Source organism: Cetorhinus maximus, chromosome 2 (assembly GCF_964194155.1).
Source record: "Cetorhinus maximus chromosome 2, sCetMax3.hap1.1, whole genome shotgun sequence".
Classification (NCBI taxonomy): Eukaryota; Metazoa; Chordata; class Chondrichthyes; order Lamniformes; family Cetorhinidae; genus Cetorhinus; species Cetorhinus maximus.
Genome location: NC_135880.1, coordinates 112,744,976 through 112,769,303, shown reverse-complemented (window position 1 = coordinate 112,769,303; position 24,328 = coordinate 112,744,976). Strand labels below are relative to the sequence as shown.

General features: G+C 43.0%; 1 protein-coding gene across 3 annotated transcripts in view; it reads right to left on the bottom strand.

Annotated features, from left to right (window-relative positions):
* The window catches only part of spina (spindlin a), a 108,871-nt gene that overhangs the window by 50,571 nt on the left and 33,972 nt on the right, over nucleotides 1–24,328 (bottom strand). The window lies entirely within an intron of this gene.

The following is a 24,328-nucleotide window of genomic DNA, read 5'->3' as shown; positions in this document are numbered from 1 at the left end:
GTCTGGGAGGAGGAGTTGAAGAGAGATCCATAGCATCTGTTTGCGGTGGCATCTGTCACTTGGTTTCAGAATGTGGTGTGTCTAACCACAGAGTGCCATAGGTTTACATGAACTGTGTACTTACTGTGAACATTAGGGTATAAGATAGCTTTTGTTACTTGTGTCATACTTCCAAATGTGTATACAACTGTAAAGGTATAATTGTGGGTGAAGGAGTATTGTAATATAATTCATCTTTTCTTGTTGAATAAATGTTCTATTCTTTTGTTAAAAGTTCATCAGCTGACTCCTATGTCTCAGTTCAGTAGCTACTCTCCATGTATCTAAACAAAAATAAAAAAGTTAAGATCTGTCAAGCTGGGTCCCACTCTGGGATCAGGCTTGTCCAGGGGTAACCTCAGCTTGGATCATAACACCGCTACACCACCACCGCTTCCCCTACTACCTCCTCTTAATATTCCTCTTACTGACTCACTTTGGCCAGTTGATACTTGTTCAAATGCTCAGGTACTCTGTCCCTGATGATTGATTTCAACAGCTTCCCACAACTACCATTAAACTAACAGCCCTATAGTTTCTTGGTTTCTCCCCACTTTAGTCTTCAAGTAGCGATGTTTGCAATTTTCCAATCCAAAGGCACAATTCCCAAAGTTGGAGACCCTTGGAAAATTATGACAACTGGCTTCTTTTAATGTCCTTGAGTGTAAACCATTGATGGTTCCATCATAAATTCCATTATTTACCATCTTTCTACTTATATTAAATCTATTAAGTTCTTCCCCTTGAATTATTCATTTTATCCACTTCCTCTACCGTGAAAATGGATACAGGGTATTTATTCATTTAACAAGTCCTCCTTTCCCTTAACAACAATTATATATTGCCGTCATCTGTATTTAATGGTCCTCCATACCACTTGTTCTCTTAATATGCTATTAAGAAATTTACTGTTTTCTTTAATATCCTTTGCAAATTTTTGTTCACATTTCATTTTGCACCTCTTACTACTTATTTCCCCTTCCTTTTTTTTTGATAAGCTCTCCCAGTCAATTGGACTTCTACTTTTTCTTGCATTTGTGTAACTCTTCTTTTAACTTAATGCTGTCTCATATCTTGTTTGTTGACCATGATTACTTACCTGCACAAATTGAACATGTATTCTAAGTGGATATAGTCGAAGTTACTTAGCAATGTGGAGATCGACAATTAATGATCGGGTTACTCAATAAGTCAAGTACCAGAGGGCACACCACCAATTCAGTGTATTACCAGATCAACATTAATGGACACTGAACATTGATCATAGGAGTGACCAGGATTTGAGCTTATTACAATTGGTGAGGTTATTTTAGAGTTAAATCGGTAGATAGTTGAGAAGCTAACAACATTAGATAGTTAGTCCATCAAATATCTCAGGTATTTCGGTGTCAGTGTTATTGGTTCTACTTGGATCTTCAGTCCTGGCTAAACCCACCTTACACCTGAGCTAATTAGGTTGGCTCTCGCCTTTCTTGATCTCACTGACACTCACCCCTATCTCCAAGTGGCTCATGTAGCCAAAATTTAACTTCTAACTTTTGTCACACTATCCTTTGTACTGTACCTTTTATATCTACTAGGCAACTACTACTAATACTGACTACTGGACTAGTCTAAGCTACCAAGAGAGACTGTTATTACAGATGGCGACAAAGAAACCTGACTAATCTGACTGACACGTGTGCCAAGATTCGAATCACTCTTCTATCAATCACTTCTAATAAACTCGGAGGGTCCTGAATTATCGGAGTTGTTGATCTAAATATCCCGAGTACAACTAGTTGTGGGTCTCCATTTTATGATCAAGCTTGCCTCTCCATTAAGATGCCTCACAAATATGTAGGAACGTGTTATGTTCGAAACTCACTGGACTAGAGTCTTCAAAATGAGCTGACAACCCTAGCAAGAAACAAAATCTCAGGATTTTAACGGCATAGAAGGAGGCCATTCGGCCCACTGTGTCTGCACCAGCTCTCCAAATGAGCATTATGACCTAGTGCCATTGCCCTGCCTTTTCCCTGTACATTGTTTCTATTCAAAATGTTCTCTTGAATGTCTCGATTGAACCTGCCTCCACCACACTTCCAGGCAGTGCATTCCAGACCCGAACCACTCGTTGTTTGAAGAAGTTTTTTCTCACGTCACACTTGCTTCTTTTGCAAATCACTTTAAATCTATGCCCTCTTGTTCTTGATCCTTTTACGAGCAGGAACAGCTTCTCCCTATCTACTCTGTCCAGCCCCCTCACGATCTTGAACATCTCTATTAAGTCTCCTCTTAACCTTCTTCTCTCTAAAGAGAACAATCCCAACCTCTCCAATCTATCTTCGTAACTGAAGTTTCTCATCCCTGGAACCATTCTTGTAAAGCTCTTCTGAACTCTCTCCAATGTGTTCACCTCCTTCCTATAATGTGGCGCCCAGAACTGTATGCAATACTCCAGCTGAGGTCTAACCAGTATCCTATAGAAATTCAGCATAACCTCCTTGCTCTTGTACTCTTATGCCTCAATTAATAAGGCCTAGGATACTATATGCTTTATGAACTGCTCTCTCCACCTGTCCTACCACCTTCAATGATCTATGCACATATACACCCAGGTCATTCTGCTCTTGCACCCCCTTCAAAATTTCACCCCTTATTTTATATTATCTGTCCATGTTCTTCTTAACAAAATGCATCACCTCACAGTTTTCCACATTGAACTTCATCTGCCACCTATCTGCTCACTCCACCAACTTGTCTATGTGCTCTTGAAGTTCTACACTGTCCTCCTTGCAGTTCACAACACTCCCAAGCGTCCAGTTAATTTTTCTTACTCTGGATTGCCTGTCGTTCTTGTCTATCAACATCCTAAAACATACAATACAATGACCAGTGTCTCCTAAATGTTCCCCCACTGACACTTGATCTACTTGGCCCACCTCATTTCCAAGAACCAGGTCCAACAGTGCGTCTTTTCTTGTTGGATCGGACAATCGCTATAGACAATTTTCCTGAACACAATCTCAGAATTTTTGCCCCCCTCCACCCTTTACACTACCACTGTCCCAGCCTACATTCAGGTGATTAAAGTCACCCATTATAACTACTCTACAATGCTTGCATCTCTGTAATTTCCATGTAAATTTGTTCTTCTATATCCTCCTCGCTAGTTGGCAGTCTATACTACACCAAGCAATGTAATTGCACCCTTTTTGTTCCTTAACTCTAGCCAAATTGATTCGGTTCTTGAACGGTCTGGGACAACCCCTTTCTCCAGCACTGCAATGCTCTCCTTAAACAATACCACCACCCCTCCTCCTTTCCTATCTTTTCTGAACACCTTGTACCCAGGAATATTTAACACCCAGTTCTGCCCCTCCTTGAGCCAAGTCTCTGTTATCGTCACATCATATTTCCACATGGCAATCTGCAACTCTCCAATCTTATTTACTATACTCCATGATTTGGATTTTGTTACTTTCTCCCTCACCTCGACTTCACCTATTAACTTACTATTCTCTATACTAGTGCTATCTGTCCCTCCCAGTATTTTGTGCACCCTGATATTGTTGACACATCGTTTATACATAAGCCTTCATGATATGGTTAAGTTAGAAGCATTATAGCTTGATTACCTTAAAATCAGGTTTTCTATTAGTGAAGCGGCCCTAATGAAAGTCTCAAATTTCATTTTCTGTGACAGTGATGTACTAACCCTGATCGACACATCTGTAACCATTGATGCAGTTGACCACAGCATCTTCTAGCAACGGCTCTCCTGTTATCCAGCTCAGTACAGATAGATATTGCATGAGGATGGTATAGTTCGACTATTCCCTCACATGGTCTCAATCTTATCTAAACCACTGTAGCCAGGGTATCCCCACCATTGCCTTCTCTTCCCAGCCCTTAAGTGTTACCTTGGGAACCACCCAATTATCTATCCTTGGCCTCCTCCTCAACGATCTTTTGGTGACATCATCCAAAGACATGCGGTCAGGTTCCACATGTACACTGACTATACTCAGCTCTCCCCTCCACTATCTGTCATTACCCTTCCACTGCCTCTATGGGGTCAGACAGGTTCTCCAATATTTGTTCTTGAAAGTAAGCTTTTCAAGTTAAGCTTTGAGCTTCAGTCCCCTCCCTGACTGTCTCAGACTGAACCAGATTATTTGCAACTTCAGCATCCTACTTCTCTCCAACCTTAACTTCCAATCACTTATATTCTCCATCAGAAAGAGCACCATTTCCACCTCTGCAGCATTACCTACCTCCAACCCTGCTTTGGCTCATCTGGTGCTGAAACCAGCTTTGTGCGTTTGTCACCTCCAGATTAAAGGGTGCTCTTCAAACTGGATTCCCATTTTGCATAAACTTCAGTCCATCCAAAACTGTGTGGTATGCATCCTAACTGCAACACATCCCACTCACCCATTGCACCTGGGTAGTCTGATCTACAATGGCTCTCAGTATCCCAACAACTCAGATCTAAAATTCTCATCCTCATGATTAAATCCATTCATGGCCTCACCCATTTCTTTCCCTGCAACCTCCTCAAGCCCTGCAACCCAATCCCACCACCCCAACAACACAAACGCTCTATTCCTCCAACTTGGCTTCCTGTGATATCTTCTGCACACCTGGCCACCATTCCCACCTATTCCACCCACCCACCCCTCCCAACCTATTCCACCCACCCACTTAAAACGCAACCTTTGACCATACTTTTGGGCACCCAAGATCTTTGTGATTCAATGCCCACTTTTGCCCGTTTACACCTCTGTGAAGCACCTGGAGATGTTTTTCTATGCTAGAGGTATTATTGAAATACAAGTATGTTTTCTTGTTCATCCTTCCAAAATGCATAATTTCGCATTTGATTAAATTCGATCTGACACTCATCAGATTCATCTTCTAAACCTGAAGTTACTTATCGTCCTCTGTAAAATTAATGACTCACTTTTTATGTCACCTGTAAATTTTGTGTTATGATCGAGAGAGACCATTAACTTTTAAAAAGAAATTTCAATTCTCGGTTTTTAACTGAAAGAATCATGTCACAAGATTTCATATTTTAAACAGAAGCTTTTACTGCACAAGAATTAAATAAACTTAACACTATGTTTCGTAAATCCTTATCATTTAAACCTGAAAATTTCAGCAGAATGGGGAAGTGGTCTGTTTTTGATTCCACCCAAGACTTCCCCAGACATTACAGGATCTTGAGGATTCCTTCACTTCCCCTGAGACCAAACCAAGGCGTGCCACAGGTCTTAGGAATTTACTTTGACTCTCTTCAGTTTCCCAATCTGGCGCTTGGGCTTCCAAAGCTCATTCCCTCTGAGTATTCCATTGCAGATCTCTTCCGCTAGCTTTACCAGGTAGATATGACAATTTTAACTCCTCATACACTTGGACTTTAACTTCCAAGCATGGGCCCCGCTCGCAATTCCTGCTTAGCGATATCAGATCAGAAACACCCCCGAGTCCTAATGCCATCATTGCTCCTTGTTCTGGTTGCCAGCAGATATACAACTTCTCACAGCCTTCCAAGTTGACTAACTGTTTCAGTGAGAAAAACACACACAGATAAACCTGCCTGCAATGTACCTCCATGGCAACATGGCCCACCTGAGTTGTCCCAGGTGGAGAATTAATCTAATTATCTCCCATTTTAAACCTGCTCTTTGATCTGAAAAGTATATGGATACTTTTAAAGGTCTTCTCTTGTTTACCCTTTGCTTTCGAACCTCTCTTTGATCTAGGACTCACATGAATAATTGACACTTCTTAAGACAACTGTAGACAGGTCGCCTCTACCACGACTCAGGAAGGGGGTACATATTGTTCAGTCTTTTCAAACTTCTAACCTTAATGAATAAACACAGGCCACCCTTTGAATTCCAATCACTCTGCTAACCAGCCTCCCAAAACAGGTGCTTTCCACTATCTTATTTTTAAAGTTTCAATCCCAACATTAAAGTTTTATTCCATTAAATCATTGAATCATTAAATTAGGCATTTTCAGAACATTTGATATTGAACCCCAATGAGTCCAGGAAATTTACATATTAAGAATGATAGTCGTAACACTGGCCCCGGACCTCATGTTCGAACCCTACAGTCCCAAAAATACTCCATTATCCACCATTTTGTTTTATGCCCTCAAGCCAACTTCCTTCTGTGATTCCACATTTCACTTAATACCAGTTGAATAAGGTCTCCTCTGCTGCACCTTATCAAATGCTTTTTATAGTGCATGTCATTGCATCTCCTTTATGAATACACACAATTAAATCCTCAAAAAACACTATTAAAGTTGTCAAACATAATCTGTCTTTCACAAATCTATGTTGGATCTCCTTAATAAACACATGACTAAGCGTTAATTTTATCCTGTAATATGGCCGCTGATATTTATCCGCTACTAATGTTGGACCGATGAGTCTATAAATAACCATTTAACCCTGTCTCCCTTTCAACAGAAGTAGCAAACCTCCAACAACTTGGATACCCGAGGATGTTTTTAAAATTGTAATTAAAGCCTCTTGGTATTTCCTCTCCCAGTTAGTATTCTAGGATACAAGCCATCAGAACAAAGAGCCTTTTACGCTTTGAATTCCACCAACTTTTTGAATACCAATTCCTTTCCTTTAGTCACACTAACTGCATGTAATTCTTCCTCTTGTGCCCTGTCATTCCTTCTGCCACAGTCCACTAGTCATTCCCATATTCCAAAAGATTTCACTTTTTATCCAGTCTCTAGTTCACCCTACTCTAAGTCTTACCCATGATATTTACCTACTGACAATTTGTCAGCATCAGCCAGGGATCAGTTGGTAGCACTCTAGCCTCTCAGTCATAAGGTTCTAGGTTAAAGTCTCACTCCAGGACTTCAGTACAAATATCAGGGCCGATATCCCATTGCCAGTACTGAGGGAATGCTGCATTGTTGAAGGTGCTGTCTCTCAGATGAGACGTTAAACTAATGTCCCCTCTGTGCTCTCAGTGGATATAAAATATCTCACGGCACTAATTTCGATGATGATCTGGGGAGTTCTCCCTGGTGTCCTGGCCAATATTTATCCCTTCATTGCCCTCTTAATCTTTTATGTTTCCCCTTTGTTTTCTACAGTCTGCTTGATTTTCATATTCACCCTAGATTCACCATATGCCTGTTTTTTCAGATTTTGCTTTAATACCTCTACTTATCCAAGCAATTCCAGCTATTGCTGCATCTTCTTTACTATTTGTAGGAATACATCAAATATGTAAACTTATCTGCCAATTTTTCTATCAAATTTATCTGAGCCAATTTTTTTTTAAAACCCAATTTTGACTATTTTCTCTCCACTTACAGGAAAAGTAATTTGCTTGACAAGTGCCTTTAAGATTTGCTTGTGAAATGGCAATCAACTGAAATGAGCCCAAAATGGAGTTTCAATTTGAAAGTTATCCACACAAGATGAGGCTGAATTGTGGGAAGTGGCTGAGAAAGAAGATGTCACGGCTAGTCGGAGATCATAAACGCTTTAAAGCCACTTGGGTTATATAGAGTTTTAAAATGATATCATGAAGTCTGTGTATACAATCAAAATCCTCTTTACTACTAAAAAACCCATTTGGGAAACTTAGATCTAGAGATAGCCCAGGAATAACAAACGTTTCACACATTATCAAATCTTTTGTGGGACCCTTTGTTTAAGGTGGGGCTGGGAAGAAGTGGGTGGGGCGTGGAAAGTGAATTGTCTAGATAGCCACGCTCAATGCCTCATAGGGTTCCCAGGGCATTCTGACCACTTGCAAATATAACTTCTTCAATTAACCTTGATCTACGTTGAGTACAATTTGTATATCTGTACCATGAATTGTGGCCCTGCTTCTACTTCTAAGAGTTTAATCATTCTCATCTCCATTTTGTAACTTATGCTTCATTGCGATAACATACTCATTAATTTTGCTTTTCTGTTTGGAAAAATATTTTTGATGGGAGTACCCACCACACCCTCTTAGCTGCAATAATATAAAAGCAAAATAACTGTGGATGCTAGAAATCTGAAACAAAAACAAAAATAGCTGGAAAAACTCAACAGGTCTGACAGCATCTGCGGAGAGGAATACAGTTAACGTTTCGGGTCCATATGACTCTTCATCAGAACTAAAGAAAAATAAAAATGAGGTGAAATATAAGCTGTTTGAGGGGGGTGGGACAGGTAGAGCTGGATAGAGGGCCAGTGGAGGCAAAGATGTCATGGACAAAAGGACGAAGAGGTGTTGACGGTGGTGATATTAGCTAAGGAATGTGCTAATGGTGACATTAAGGGTAGAAAGCAGGACGATCAAGTGATAGATGGCCCTAGTGGGGTTGGGATAGGGATAGGGGGAAGGGATCAAAATGGGCTAAAAGGTGGAGATAAAACAATGGATGGAAATAAATTTTAAAATAATAGAAATAGGTGGGAAAAGAAAAATAAATTTTTTAAAATGATAAATTATTAGAAAAAAGGGGGATCAGAAAGGGGGTGGGGATGGAGGAGAGAGTTCATGAACATTGAGTTCAACAACTTCAGATAAGTCCAGAAGGCCGTAAAGTGCCTAACTGGAAGATGAGGTGCTGTTCCTCCAGTTTGCATTGAGCTTCACTGGAACATTGCAGCAGGCCAAGGATGGACATGTGGGCATGAGAGCAGGTTGGTGTGTTGAAATGGTAAGCGACAGGGAGGTCTGGGTAATGCTTGCGGACAGACCAAAGGTGTTCTGCAAAGCGGTCACCCGGTCTGCGTTTGGTCTCTCCAATGTAGAGGAGACCGCATTGAGAGCAGTGAATGCAGTAGACTAAGTTGGGGGAAATGCAAGTGAACCACTGCTTCACCTGAAAGGAGTGTTTGGGCCCTTGGACGGTGAGGAGGGGGGAAGTAAAGGGACAGGTGTTGCACCTTCTGCGGTTGCATGGGAAGGTGCCATGGGAGGGGGTTGAGGTGTAGGGGGTGATGGAGGACTGGCAAGACAGTTCAGCATTTTTATATCTGTATGGCTGACACAATTGAACAATGGTTCAGGAAGGCAGCTCACCACTTCTCAATTAGGAGTGGACAATAATTTCTGGTCTTGCCAGCAATGCCCACATCCTACAAATAAACAGTTGCCTTGAACATTTGTAAATTTTGAAACATCCTCAAAAACTCACTTTTCCTGTACACCTTGATCCTTTCCTACAAACTACATGCAGCGAAACATCCTGTAGAAATCTCTTGGGTTTGCACTGTTGCACTTCCTCATATGAAATATCATATTAAATTACAAAGTTAAAGTTGGAGGACCTTTAATTAAAGTTAGATTTTCTTTGCCTAAGCAGAGTGGGTAACAGTTTATATATTTGCCATATTTAGGGATGGGTGTGGCATAGTGGTAATGTCACTGGACTAGTAATCCAGAGGACCGGCTAATGTTCTCAGGACATGGATTCAAATCCTACCATGGCAGCTGGTGCAATTTAAATTAATAAAAAATTGGAATTCAAAACTGGTCTCAGTTTCATGATCACCATTGCTATCATTGATTGTCATAAAAACCCATCTGCTTCACTACTGCCCTTTAGGGAGGAAAATCTGCCATCCTTACCTAGTCAGGCCTACATATGATTGACTTTTAACTGTCCTCTGAAATGGCCTAGCAAGCCACTCAGTTCAAGGGCAACAAATGTTGGCCTTGCCAGCGGCACCCACATCCCATGAAAGAATAAAAAACACACAAATTTTCTTGGATTCATGATTGGACAGGGACAGGGAACACAGTATGGGATCATAAGAAATATGAGGTGAAGGCTACTCTGCCCTGAGATGTGGGGTAAAAAGCAAAGGTCAGAAGATTGTAGGTTTAATGATGGTAAAGCGGTTCATCCTAGGCCTATTCACTCGCCACTGGTTGGAGTCATACCTAGCACAAAGGAAGATGTTTGTGGTTGTTGGAGGTCAATCATCTCAGTTCCAGGACATCACTACAGGAGTTCCTCAGGATAGTGTCCTAGGCCCAACCATCTTCAGCTGCTTCATCAATGACCTTCCTTCCATCATAAGGTCAGGAGTGGGGATATTTGCTGATGATTGCACAATGTTCAGCACCATTCACGACTCCTCAGATGCTGAAGCAGTCCATGTCCAAATGCAGCAAGATCTGGACAATATCCAGGCTTGGGCTGACAAGTGGCAAGTAACATTCATGCCACACAAGTGCCAGGCAATGACCATCTGCAACGAGAGAATCTAACCGTTGTCCCTTGACATTCAATGGCATTACCATCACTGAATCCCCCACTATCAACATCCTGGGGTTTACCACTGACCACAAACTGAACTGGACTAGCCGTATAAATACTGTGGCTACAAGAGCAGATCAGAGGCTAGGAGTCCTGCAATAAGTAACTCACCTCCTGACTCCCCAAAGCCTGTCCACCATCTATAAAGCACAAGTCAGGAGTGTGATGGAATACTCCCTACTTGCCTGGGTGAATGCAGCTCCCACAACACTCGAGAAGCTTGACACCGGCCAGGACAAAGCAGCCCGCTTGATTGGCGCCACAACCACAAATATTCACTCCCTCCACTATCGACGCACAGCAGTAGCAGTGTGTACCATCTACAAGATGCATTGCAGGAATCCACCAAAGCTCCTCAGACATTACCTTCCAAACCCACGACCACTACCATCTAGAAGGACAAGGGCAGCAGATAGATGGGAACACCACCACTTGGAAGTTCCCCTCCAAGCCACTCACCACCCTGACTTGGAAATATATCACCGTTCCTTCACCATCACTGGATCAAAATCCTGGAACTCCCTTCCTAACAGCACTGTGGGTGTACCTACATAACATGGACTGCAGCAGTTCAAGAAGGGAGCTCACCACTGCCTTCTCAAGGGCAATTAGGGATGGGCAATAAATGCTGGCCCAACCAGCGAAGCCCACATCCTGCAGATGAATTTTAAAAATTCTCCAGAACAGCAAAGAGATGTTTTCCTTAATCCCACATTATCTCAAGGATAATGGGGTGGTTTTATTGGTGGGTTTACTAATGATTCATTGATCAGAGAGGAAGTCAGCATCACACCCCTTTGGTAAGAAGGATTGAGAGTCAGGATTTAAACTAGAAATTGCAACATGTAGACCAGGGGCCTGGGACTAGAAGCTAAACTGCAGGCAGTAATTTTTTGTAAGTTGTATTGATTTAGAAAAAAGTTTTCAAAACATGTTCTTGGTCACTAAAGAGTCAGAGTTTTGTTGACATATTATTCATTCTCCATTTTTTGAGCAGAGAAGCGAGTGTAAGTGAAGCAAATGGAATTTGCTTTGACTGTTACTATGTGCTGAAATGCTGTCCATGAAATAAATTACATTCTGTATCTGGCCTTGCCTTATCAACCATAATTTTAGTCCTCCTTCAGAAGGACTGGAAAAGCCGATGTGAGGCCATGTGTGAAAGTCACAATATCCAGTTCAGATCATAAGGGGATGAGATTGTTACAACCTGCCACACACTGTTGTACAATTAGATATTGGACATTACAGCTGTGTTGCAAAGCATAAGTCAAACCATTTACAGACGTGATCAGCACCACTGTACCCAAGGCAATATCAAAGGCAGTCCCTAAATTTATAATCGGGCTAAACAGCTATATCTCTTTCAGAGAGCAGACACAAGTGTGATTAGCTGAAAAATTCTACAATACCAAAATATGTTTTAATCGAGTTCAACTCCAGAAATTAAAAGTTAATATTCAAAAGGAGTGAGTATAATCATCTTATCTCCAGTGAATACTGACTCAAACTCTGCTCTTTACTCAACAGAACAGCAGGGATGCATTGTCCTAACCTCAGGCATGTCCAAAGTGTCCGCAACATCTTCCAATGCAAGTCTGAAACAGCATCTCTATTTGCCTTATTGTAATAAAACATTGGAAGACATTGCACAGGAGTGTTATTAAGCATAATCAGACTGAGTCCCATTAGGTGATATTAGGGCATATAGCCAAAATCTTGGTCAAAGATGTAGGTTTTAAAAAACATCTTTAAGGAAGAAACAGCGGTAGGGAATCAGTGTTTTAGGGCGATCTAGGCAATTGAAAGCACGGCCACAAATGGCAGAACATTTAAAATCTGCGATGGTCAAGGCGCCAGAATTGGATAAGCACCGATATCACAGAAACACGTTATTTTAACAGCACAGAAGAAGACCATTTGCCCCATCGTGTCTGCACCGGCTCTTCAAATGAGCATTATGACCTAGTGCCATTGCCCTGCTTTTTCCCCCATGTCCTTGCACATTATTTGAATAGGACAGAATTGAGCAGAAACAATCATCTAATGCCCTCTTGAATGCCTCTGCTGATGTGCACAATGTGATTGACTCTTAAATGCCCTCGGTTGTTTCAAACCACTAAAAAGTCTGAACGTTCTAAAAGGAATGGAACTGGGCAGACTACCCAGCATCGACCTAGACACCGGAAATGACAACGGCAAACTCAGCCCTGTCGACCCTGCAAAGTCCTCCTCCTTACTAACATCTGGGGACTCGTGTCAAAATTGGGACAGTTGTCTCACAGACTAGTCAAGCAACAACCTGACATAGTCATAGTCAGGGAAACATACCTTACAGATAATGTCCCAGACACCACTATCACCATCCGTGGGTACGTCCTGTCCCACCAGCAGGTCAGACACAGCAGAGATGGCAGCTCAGTGGTATACCCTGGGAGTCCTCAACATTAAGTCTTATGGCAGAGAGTCAAAACCTAGGCAAGGAAACCTCCTGCTGATTACCAAGTACTGCCCCCCACCCCTCAGCTGATGAATCAGTGCTCCTCCATGTTGAACACCACTTGGAGGAAGCACCGAGTGCAGCAAGGGCACAGAACATACTCTGGGTGGGGGACATCAATGTTCATTATCAAGAGTGGCACGGTAGCATCACCACTGACCGAACTGGCCGAGTTCTAAAGGACATAGCTGCTAGGCTGGGTCTGCGGCAGGTAGTGAGGGAACCAAGAGGGAAAAACCATACTTGACCTCATCCTCACCAACCTGCCAACCGCAGATGCATCTGTCCATGACACTATCAGTACAAGTGACCAGTGCACAGTCATGGAGGAGACGAAGTCCCATCTTCACAATGAGGATAACACAATGAAGGTTTTGTGGCACTACCACCATGCTAAATGGGATAGATTTCGAACAGATCTAGCAACTCAAGGCTGGGCGACCATGAGGTGCTGTGGGCCATCAGCAGCAACAGAACTGTACTCAACCACAATCTGTAACCTCATGGACCGACATATCCCCCACTCTACCATTACCAACAAGTCAGGGATCAACCCTGGTTCAAAGAAGAGTGCAGAAGGGCATGCCAGGTGCAGCACGAGACATACCTAAAAATGAGGTGTCAACATGGTGAAGCTACAGCACAGGACTACTTGCACACCAAACAGCATAAGCAGCAAGTGATAGAGCTAAACAGTCCTGACACATTCAGTTGTGAATGGTGATGGACATATAACAACTCACTGGAGGAGGCGGCACCACAAATATTCCCACCCTCAATGATGGGGCGCCCAGCACAAGAGTGCAAAAGATAAGGCTGAAGCATTTGCAACAATCTTCAGCCAGAAGTGTCACGTGGATTATCCATCTCAGCCTCCTCTGAAGGTTCCCAACATCACCAATGCCAGTATGCAGCCAATTCGATTTACTCCACGTGAAATCAAGAAATGGCTGAAGTTACTGGATACTCCAAAGGCCATGAGCCCTTTTTGTCCAGGTCTTCCTGCGTGGACATGGACCGCTTCAGTATCTGAGGAGTCATGAATGGTGCTGAACATTGTGCAATCATCAGCGAACATCCCCACTTATGATGGAAGGAATGTCAAGAACGAAGCAGCTGAAGATGATTGGGCCTAGGACACTACCCTGAGGAACTCCTGCAGTGATGTCCTGGAACAGAGATGACTGACCTCCAACAACCGCAACCACCTTCCTTTGTGCTAGGTATGAGACCTGGACCAGCAAAAGTACTGAACACTTGTGCTCCAGAACTTGCCACATCCCTAGTCAAGCTGTTCCGGTACAGCTACAACACTGGCACATACCCAGCAATGTGGAAAATTGTCCAGGTACGTCCTGCACACAAAAAGGTCAAATCAAACCTGGCCAATTACCGCCCCATCAGTCTACTCTTGATCATCAGTAAAGCGATGGAGAGGATAATCAACAGTGCTATCAAGTGGCAGTTGCTCAGCAATAGCCTGCTCACTGACTCTCAGATTGGATTCCACTGAGGCAACTCATTCCTGACCTCATGACAGCCTTGGTCCAAACTTGGAGGAAAAAAAAAGAGCTGTACTCCCGAGGTGAGGTGAGAGTGACTGCCTTTGACATCAAGGCTGTGTTTGACAGAATGCGGCTTCAAGGAGTCCTAACAAAACTGGAGTCAACGGAAACCAGGGGAAAACTTTCCACTGGCTGGAGTCATACCTAGCACAAAGGAAGGTGGTTGCGGTTGTTGGAGGTCAGTCATCTCTGTTCCAGGACATCACTGCAGGAGTTCCTCAGGGTAGTGTCCTAGGCCCAATCATCTTCAGCTGCTTCGTTCTTGACATTCCTTCCATCATAAGTGGGGATGTTCGCTGATGATTGCACAATGTTCAGCACCATTCATGACTCCTCAGATACTGAAGCGGTCCATGTCCACGCAGGAAGACCTGGACAATATCCAGGCTTGGGCTGACAAGTAAAATTCACGCCACACAAGTGCCAGACAATGACCATCTCCAATAAGAGAGAATCTAACCATCGACCCTTGATGTTCAATGGCATTACCATCGCTGAATCCCACACTATCAACATCCTGGAGGGTTACCATTAACCAGAGACTGAACTGGACTAGCCATATAAATAATGTGGCTACAACAGGTTAGATGTTAGGGATCCTGTGGCAAGTAACTCACTGTCTGACTCCCCAAAGCCTGTCCACCATCGACAAGGTACAAGTCAGGAGTGTGATGGAACACTCCCCACTTGCCTGGATGAGTGCAGCTCCAAACAACAGTCAAGAAGCTTGACACCATCCAGGACACTGCAGCCCATTTAACTGGCACCCCATCCACAAATATTCATTCACTCCACCACTGACGCACAGTAACAGTAGTGTCTACCATCCACAAGATGCACTGCAGGAACTCACCAAGCCTCCTTAGATAGCACCTTCCAAACCCATGACCACTACCATCTAGAAGGACAAGGGCAGCAGATAGATGGGAACACCACCACCTGGAAGCTCCCCTCCAAGTCACTCACCGCCCTGACTTGGAAATATATGGCCGTTCCTTCAATGTCACTGGTAAAAATCCTGGACTCCATCCCTAACAGCACTGTGGGTGTATGTACACCACATGGACTGTAGCGGTTCAAGGCAGCAGCTCACCACCACCTTCTCAAAAGCAATTAGAGATGGGCAATAAATGCTGGTCCAGCCAGAAGCCCACATCCTGTGAACAACTTTTTTTTAAAAGTTTCCATCAAAGTCATCTTTTCAATGCTGCCACCAACAAATTGGCATGAATAGCAAAGTACTCTTTCACAAGTGAACTGACAATTCTGGAGGGAACTGTAGAGGGGGACCGGGATTGTTGATCTCGAGTCCAACGATGTGGTGGTGGATGAGGTGAACAGGACAGGCAGGAGGGAGAAGGTGAAATTAGCCCCCAGCAGGTGTCCTGGAGAGGAAGGCCAGAGATAAATAAGGCTCATACAGTTGGGGTTGGTGCTGGTTGGCAGGCAGCAAAGAGTGCCCTGATCAATCCTTTGAAGAATACCAAAGCAGACATGGATAAGCCCACAGCTACCCTCCAAGTAGTATTAGAGCCTGGAGTGGCAACAGGAAAAAAGAAAGAAAGAAGGCAGAGCAACAGCAATGGATTGGGATAGGTACCAGGAGGCAAAGTAACCAAGAGGGGAGAAATGAAAGATAACTGGATGATGGGCAGGAGAGGAGGTTTAACCTCATGTTAGTTTTTGAGACAACTGAAACCTGGTTTCCAGCAAGTATTTTAAGATGTTGATGTTATAATTTTGACTTCCCCCTCCCCAAACACGTGCTCTCATGTTCACCTAAGCAAATTGGTCAATGGGAATCTAAACCAATTTCCTTGTTTAACAATTAACTGCTAATCATGGTAAACCAGTCATTGTTGAATCCGATGGACATGTATTGTCCCAGCACCTTCATCACAAGTATAGCTGTTTTCAGCACAAGTTTATTAACAGTCTCTTACTTGAGACCCCAGTGGTGGAGGTTGGTTGCACAGGGGCCCTGGCCCTTCCTGAAACTATTTAGCAAAGACCACTCTCGCCGTGGCAGTTCAAAGCCTACCATTCGACAGATGGGGTTTGCCACAAGGAACTTGTTTGTGACTTCCCATGCTTCCCATTCCTTGATCTGCAGGATGTATGCTGGCAGATCTTGCTCAGGAATGGTGCTCCATATGAGGTGCCAAGATGGAAGACAGATCATCGTGGAATGATAAGTAAGTGAGGTGGTGCACAGATGGTTTCAACCAATTTACAGGTTTTCATCAGTCAGCAGGTATGTGGTGGAAGTTTACGAGGGCAGGAAGCCAGGCAAAGGGTGTTGAGCCAAGAATTCCAGTTATGATGCACATTGTTGCCTTCGGTTGAGCGTCAATGAGGTGCCAGACAGGGCAAGTGCTGAGGTCCAGAGTGTAGATCCAGCAAGTTTGGTTGGTAGGTTGTTTCTGATTTTGTTGTTTTCTTCAAACGTTCCTGGAAGGACAGAGTCCTATCTCGAGTCACTCCCAACTATGTTGGGTTGGAATTATGCTTTAGTCTCTGGCCATCCATCCAGATATGCAATTTTTTTTTTTGGCACTGGCATTGTGGAGGTGGAATACACTGATTATCGTTTTAGAGGGATTTAATGTGAGACGCCATGTGCTGCAATAGTCCATCAACTTTGTAACATCTTCATTAAAGATCTGGTCCAGAGAACAGAAGGAGAGTCTCTTATAGCTAAGTTAATAGGAAATGATTCATCAGTGAGCCCCTATTAGTTCCAGTGTATATTCTAGTATGCGAGGGAGGAAATATTAGAGCCTAAGAAAGTGGGTTGAAAGACATCTTTCTGTTTCATGATTAAACTTCAGGCCAGAAATTTAAAATATTATTTTTAACATCCAGGTAAAAAACTAAGGTGCAACTTGAAATTCCCTAGCCATCAATGTAGTCTGTTTCTGGCACCAACACCAGACAGCAGTTGTAAATAAAACTCTGTCTCACATTTAATGAAGTTAACATATAAAACATCCTTTGTCTTAGAAAAATCTATCATTTGAGTAATTTGGGATCAAAGGCTTGCTGGAGCTTTGAATCAGAGTTAATTTCTGCAACAGCCACTGTTAGTTTTGCATGGAAATGCTTAGGCTTAATTTTGGGGGTATCTATTTGCAATCAATTATAATACAGTAATTTAGAATTCTTGTGCATGTGTGCACTGATGCGTTTTCCATTAAAAATTCCTATGTTTATATTTATAATAGAAACCACCTAGGTAAACAAGTCATCCTGTAGTTAAAGCACCACCCCACCCCATCTCCCCCCACCCCAGTGAAGGCTGCTGCAGCAAATTTCCATTAGAAATGTGAACACAAGAATTTGAAATGGAAATATAAAAACTAATAATATCATTTCAAAATAACACCGGAATTATGTCTGCATACCCTGGTCCAATTATCCCCAGCACTCCAACTCCGCTTCACCAAACAACTACACCCAGTCTCGGCTTTGTGAGCAATGCCACAAAGACCTACTACGATAGTATGTTAGGAGTCTTTTTTATACACAAACTTCCTATTTATTAAACATTAATTACTTCATCCTGTCTAGTTATCAGTCATACATAATATTGGGTGAGAAATTGGATAGCTTTGTTTTGGCTGCAGGAGTCATGTTTTGCAACCTGCCCTCAACAGTTCAAAAAGAAGTGGGCAGCATGTAACATTGTGGATTCCCACAATGAACTGCTGTCAGTAGCATTGTCAGCGGCCTCTGTACACTGCAATGAGCTGAGTAGAGTTCTGTGCAAACTATGCCCTGCCCATGTTCCAAATCATGTCGCAATGCAACACATGTCCCCATACCTATGCAAGGCACGTGAGAAATATGGTTTAATATCTTTTTCCTTATACAATGAATTTTAGGGACTGTATTTTATAAATGCTTGCATGGGCTTTTGATAAGCCAAGAGTTAACTGCAGGTACGAGAATAACTGTTTGCATTGATTAGGTTAGGCATTAGGGATAGCATATTGCATGAATCTGAATTTAAAGAAACAGAAGGGGGTGTCAGAACTCAGGAAGACTGAATAGAAATGAGAACATATTCAGTCTGCCTACAGAATGTATAGTCTAACAGTAAGAGGCAGGAAAAAGACAACTGTCTACATACATCTGATATTCGTACTAACTCATTGTAAAGAACAATGTAAGCCTATTAAGGTGTCTGCATGTTAACTTTGTTAATTGTAGTTAAGGATGTAGCTATAGGTTGTGTATCAATGGTCTATTGATGTAACTATGCGTGGAGTACTGATCATGTTGATTGTGTTACGAATGGTGCAAGTCAATTGCTTTTACCAAATACAGCAGGAAACATCCTGGATACCAGAGCTATAAAGTGATAAAAAGGGCTCACAAAAAGGGTCCAGTACGCATTTTTAAGGTTCAGTCTGCTCTGGAGTTGGTGATGCACCCTGACCAGACCTGCACTGTACCTGGCAGGAAGATCTGAGTAGCGCAAGACTAAGTACAGGACAGTGATGTGGACACCTGCCTCATCAGCCTGAACCAGGAGAAGGTTTTTGACAGAATATCACACACCTACATGATGGATATGCTCTCAAATTGGGTTTTGGTGGTGAGGGGGAGGGCACGAATCCACAATTGGATCCAACTGCTTTACATAAACATCAGTAGCACAATTTCAATCAATGGATGGGAATCGGACAGCTTTCCAAATAAATGTGGAGTCACGCAGGGCTGCCCTCTCTCCTGTCCTGTTCGGGTGTTGCATAGAACGTTTTGCTATGTCCATCAGGAAGGATTCTGGAATGAGGAGTGAGAATCCCAGGCAGTGGAAGCACTCAAGTCAAAGCCTCCCTTTACATGGACAACATTGCCACTTTCTGCTCGGTTCCGCTGTTGGTGCACAAACTGATGAGCATCTATGAACAGTTCGACTGGCCTCAGGAGCCAAAGTAAATCACGGCAAAAGCAAGGCCATGTTCCTTGGGAACTGGGCTCACCAATCCTTTGTCCCCTTCACCATCAGGTCAGAGCAACAGGAGGTGCTGGGCATATGGTTTGGAGGGACCGGGGCATGTGCTAGAAACTGGAAGCGAGTAGCTACGGTCAAATGAAAACTGTCTAGCTCTTCATTGTGGGCAACATAAGACCATAAGAAAAAGGAACAGGAGTAGACCATTCGGCCCCTCGAGACTGCTCTGCTATTCAATAGGATCATGGCTGTTGCTCTTGTGTTTCGATTTCCATGTTCCCACCTAACCCCGGTAACCTTTGATTCCCTTGCCTAACAAGAATCTATCTACCTCTGCCTTAAAAATATTCAATGACCCCACCTCCACCACCTTCTAAGGCAGAGAATTCCAAAGTCGCACAACCCTCAGAGAAAAAAATTCTCCTCATCTCTGTCCTAAAAGGGTGATCCCTAATTTTAAAAGTGTCCCCTAGTTCTGGACTCATCCACAAGAGGAAATATCCTTTCGATGGCCACCTTGTCAAGGCCATTCAGGATCTTGTATACTTCAATCAAATCACCCCTCACTCTGCTAAATTCCAGGTGAAACAAGCCCAGTCTGTCCAACCTTTCCTCATAAGGCAACCCACTCATTCCAGGATAAAAGCAAAATACTGCAGATGCTGGAAATCTGAAACAAAAACAAAAATAGCTGGAAAAACTCAGGTCTGACAGCATCTGCGGAGAAGAATACAGTTAAAGTTTCGAGTCCGTATGACTCTTCATCAGAACACAGTTCTGATGAAGAGTCATACGGACTCTAAACGTTAACTGTATTCTTCTCCACAGATGCTGTCAGACCTGCTGAGTTTTTCCAGCTATTTTTGTTTTTGTTCCACTCATTCCAGGTATCAATCTAGTAAACCTCCAATGCATTTACATCCTTCCTTAAATAAGGGAGACCAAAACTGCACACTATTCGAGGTGCAGTCTCACTAATGCCCTGTATAACTGAAGTATAACATCCTTACTTTTATGTTCAATCACTCTCATAATAAAGGATAGGATTCCATCAGCCTTCTTAATTACTTGCTGTGCCTGCATACTAACTTTTTGTGACTCATATACTAGAACACCTAGATCCCTCTGCACCTCAGAATTATGCAACCGTTCTTTAAGTAATACTCTGCTTTTTTTGTTCTTCCTGCCAAAGTGAACTTCACATTTTCCCACATTAAACTCCATTTACCAGATCTTCGCCCACTCACTCAACTTATCTATATCCATCTGCAACCCCATGTCCTCTTGACAGCATACTTTCCTATCTTTGTGTCATCTGCAAATGTAGCTACCATGTCTTCACTCCCCTCACCTAAGTCATTGATGTAAATCGTTAAAAGTTGAGGCCCTAGTACAGGCCCCTGTGGGGTTCCACTTGTCACATCCTGCCAATCGGAAAAAGGCCCATTTATGCATACTCTCCGCTTTCTGCCAGCCAGCCAGCCAATCTTCTATCCACGCTAATATGTTACCCACTACACCATGAACCTTTATTTTCCTGAAGAATCCTTGATGAGGCACCTTGTCAAATGCCTTCTGGAAATCCAAGTACAGTACCTCTACAGGCTCCCCTTCATCCACTGCACATGTTACTCCTTAAAAAAACTCCAATAAATTGGTTAAATATGATTTTCCTTTCACAAAGCCTTGCTGACTCTTCCCGAATGCCTTGAGCTCTTCCAAGTGCCCAGCTATAACCTCCTTAACGATTGATTCCAATAACTTCCCGGTGACAGACATCAAGCTAACTGGCCTATGGTTTCCTGTTTTCTGCCTCCCTCCCTTCTTGAATAGAGGGTCTATATTTGCTACTTTCCAATCTGGTGGAGCCTTTCCAGAATCTAGCAAATTTTGGAAAATTAACACCAGGGCATCGACTACCTCATTAGCCACCTCTTTTAAGACCCTAGGATGTAGTCCATCAGGACCCGCAGACTTGCCAGCCTGTAACTCCATCAGTTTGCTCAGTACCGTTTCCCTAGTGATTTAAATTTCACCGAGTTCCTTTCTCCCGTTCACCACCTCATTTGCAGCTATTACTGGAATGGTTTTTGTATCCTCTACAGCGAACACAAAAGCAAAATAGTTGTTCTTATCTTCTGCCATCTCCTTGTTATCTACTATTAACTCCCCACTGTCAGTCTCTAGAGGACCAACACTCACTTTACTTGCTCTTTTCCTTTTTAAATGCCTGTAGAAACTGTTGCTATCCGTTTTTACAGTTCTAGCTAGCTTCCTCTCATACTCTAGTGTCTTTCTCCTGATTAACCTTTTAGTCATTCTCCACCGTTCTTTATATTTTGTCCAATCATCTGTCCTGCCATTCATCTTTGTAGAATTGTATGCTTTGTCCTTAAGTTTGATGCTTTCCTTAACATATTTAGTTAACCACGGAGGTGGGTCCTCCCCTTAGAATTTTTCTTTATAGTAGAAATGTACTTATTCCGAATACTCTGAAATATCCCTTTAAATGTCTGCCACTGCTTCTCTAATGATCTATCCTCTAGCCTAGTTTCCTAGTTGACTTCAGCTAGCTCAGCTTTCATCCCCACATAGCTGCCCTTATTTAAGTTTAAGGTATTGTGATCGCTGCTATCTAGGGGTGCCTTTACTCTGAGGTCACTAATTAATCCTGTCACATTACACAATACCAAGTCTAATATAACCTGCTCTCTGGTTGGTTCCAGAACACATTGCTCTAAGAAACTCTCTCTCAAAAGCATTCTAAGAACTCCTCATCCAGGCTACTATCGCCAATCTGATTTTTCCAGTTTGTGTGTAGATTAAAATCACCCATGATTATTGCCGTCCCTTTATCACAGGCACACAACTTTTTCTCTTGAATACTTTGTCCTACACTGTGGCTACTGTTAGGAGGCCTGTAGACCACTCCCACTAATGTCTTTTGTCCCCTACTATTCCTCATCTCCACCCAAAACGATTCTACATTCCTGACAGCATCTGTGGAGAGAAAGACAGTTAGCTTTGAGTCCGTATGACTCTTCAGAGCTCTGAAGAGTCATATGGACTTGAAATGTTAACTCTGTCTTTCTCTCCACAGATGCTGCCAGACCTGAGTTTTTCCAGCATTTTTTGTTTTTATTTCAGACTTCCAGCATCTGCAGTATTTTGCCTTTATCGATTTTATATCCTGATCTCCTGAATCAAGGTCACCTCTAACTATTGCACCAATGCCCTCTTTGATTAAAAATGTTACTCCTCCACCTTTACCTAGCTTCCTATTCTTCTTGAATGTCATGTACCCTTCAATATTAAGGACCCAATCTTTGTCGTCCTGCAGCCACATCTCCGTAATTGCTATCAGATCATATTTATTTACTTAAATATGGGCCATCAATTCATTTACTTTGTCATAAATGTTACGTGCAGATAAAGAGCCTTCAGTTTTGTCTTTTTATTACCGTTGTAACATCTAGTCTTGACTGTTGGTGTATTCTTATGTTTTTTCTCTGTTCCTTCCTGCCATTCTCTGACCCTCAATTCTCATTATTTTGCTCTCCTGTCTCGACACTATCCCTTAAATTGCTACCTCTACCCAAGCTTGATCCCTCACCCCTCTCGTTTAGTTTAAAGCCCTCTCTACTTCCCTAGCTATGCGATTTATGAGGACATTCGTCCCAACGGTACAGCCCCCACTTTCCCCAGTACTGATGCCAATGCCCCACAAACCGGAACCCACTCTTCCTACACCAGTCTTTCAGCCATGCATTCATCTCGCGAATCTTATTTGCCCTATGCTAATTTGCACATGGCTCAGGTAATAATCCAGAGATTATCTTTGAGGTTCTGCTTCTTAATTTGGTACCTAGCTCCTCATACTGACTTTACAGAACCTCTTTCCTAGTTCTACCTATGTCATTGGTACCCAAGAACCTGGACATCAGGTGTGAGGCAGTCTTGGTGTTGTTGTTCGTGCCACAGGTCTGGCCCATTCCTCACACCTGTGCTGTGGTAATCACCCGAGCTATCTTCTGCTTTATCTGGAGATCGGAAAAGGATCGTGTTCGCAGGGACACAATGTACAAACCTCTAAAAAGGGGAAAAAAATCATACCCAATATGGTCCTCATCCTGTTGACCACCTTTATGCGTGGCTGCATCTAGCTGCGCGTAGACCCTTGGTATGCATGCACCAAGTGTCACTATGTGCTGAGGTTCTACCTGTCCCCGGTGTTGCGAAGGATGGGTCTGGCCACATTGCCGTGGAACACTCCAAGCAGTTGAACTGTGCTGTACCATATATTCCTCATGTAAAAGTTTATGCAGAAAAACATCTTTGACCACAAGTCCATCAGGCAGTGGTCTACACGTAATGTCCTAGAGGTCCTGCGGGAAAAGGAGATGGTGGACCCCGTCGGATAGTTCCCCGAGCTGACTGTCAAAGTAATTTGGCAGAATGCCTCTATGCCAGAACTTTCAAACAAGAACAATCACCAAGATATAGCTCAGCTGGTGGTGAGAAAGGCCCTCCCCATCAGATCCTTCCTACCCGCCTGGAGTCTCGCCCCCTCCGCATGTTACCCTTGAGGTGGCTGTAGTGGGGAAGAGGCCATTGTTCACCTCCTTCTGGAATGTGTCTTTGCAAACAAGGTTTGGAGAGAGATGCAGTGCTTTTGTTGAGGTTCATCCCAAGCAGTTCTGCAGTGCAGGACTCTGTACTCTATGGGCTGTTCACAGGGACAAACATCAACTGCAGCTGGAGGATCACCAACTCAGTGAAAGATACTCTTTGGTCTGTCTGAAACCTGTTGGTCTTCCAGTGCAAAGAATTGTCCTTGACCGAGTGTTGCAAACTGGCACATTCCAGGGTCCAGGGCTGTGTGCTGAAGGGTGCATTAAAACTTGGGGCAGCCATTGCAGAGGCGCAATGGGGAAAGATCGCTGTTTAAGGCCTTTCAGCCA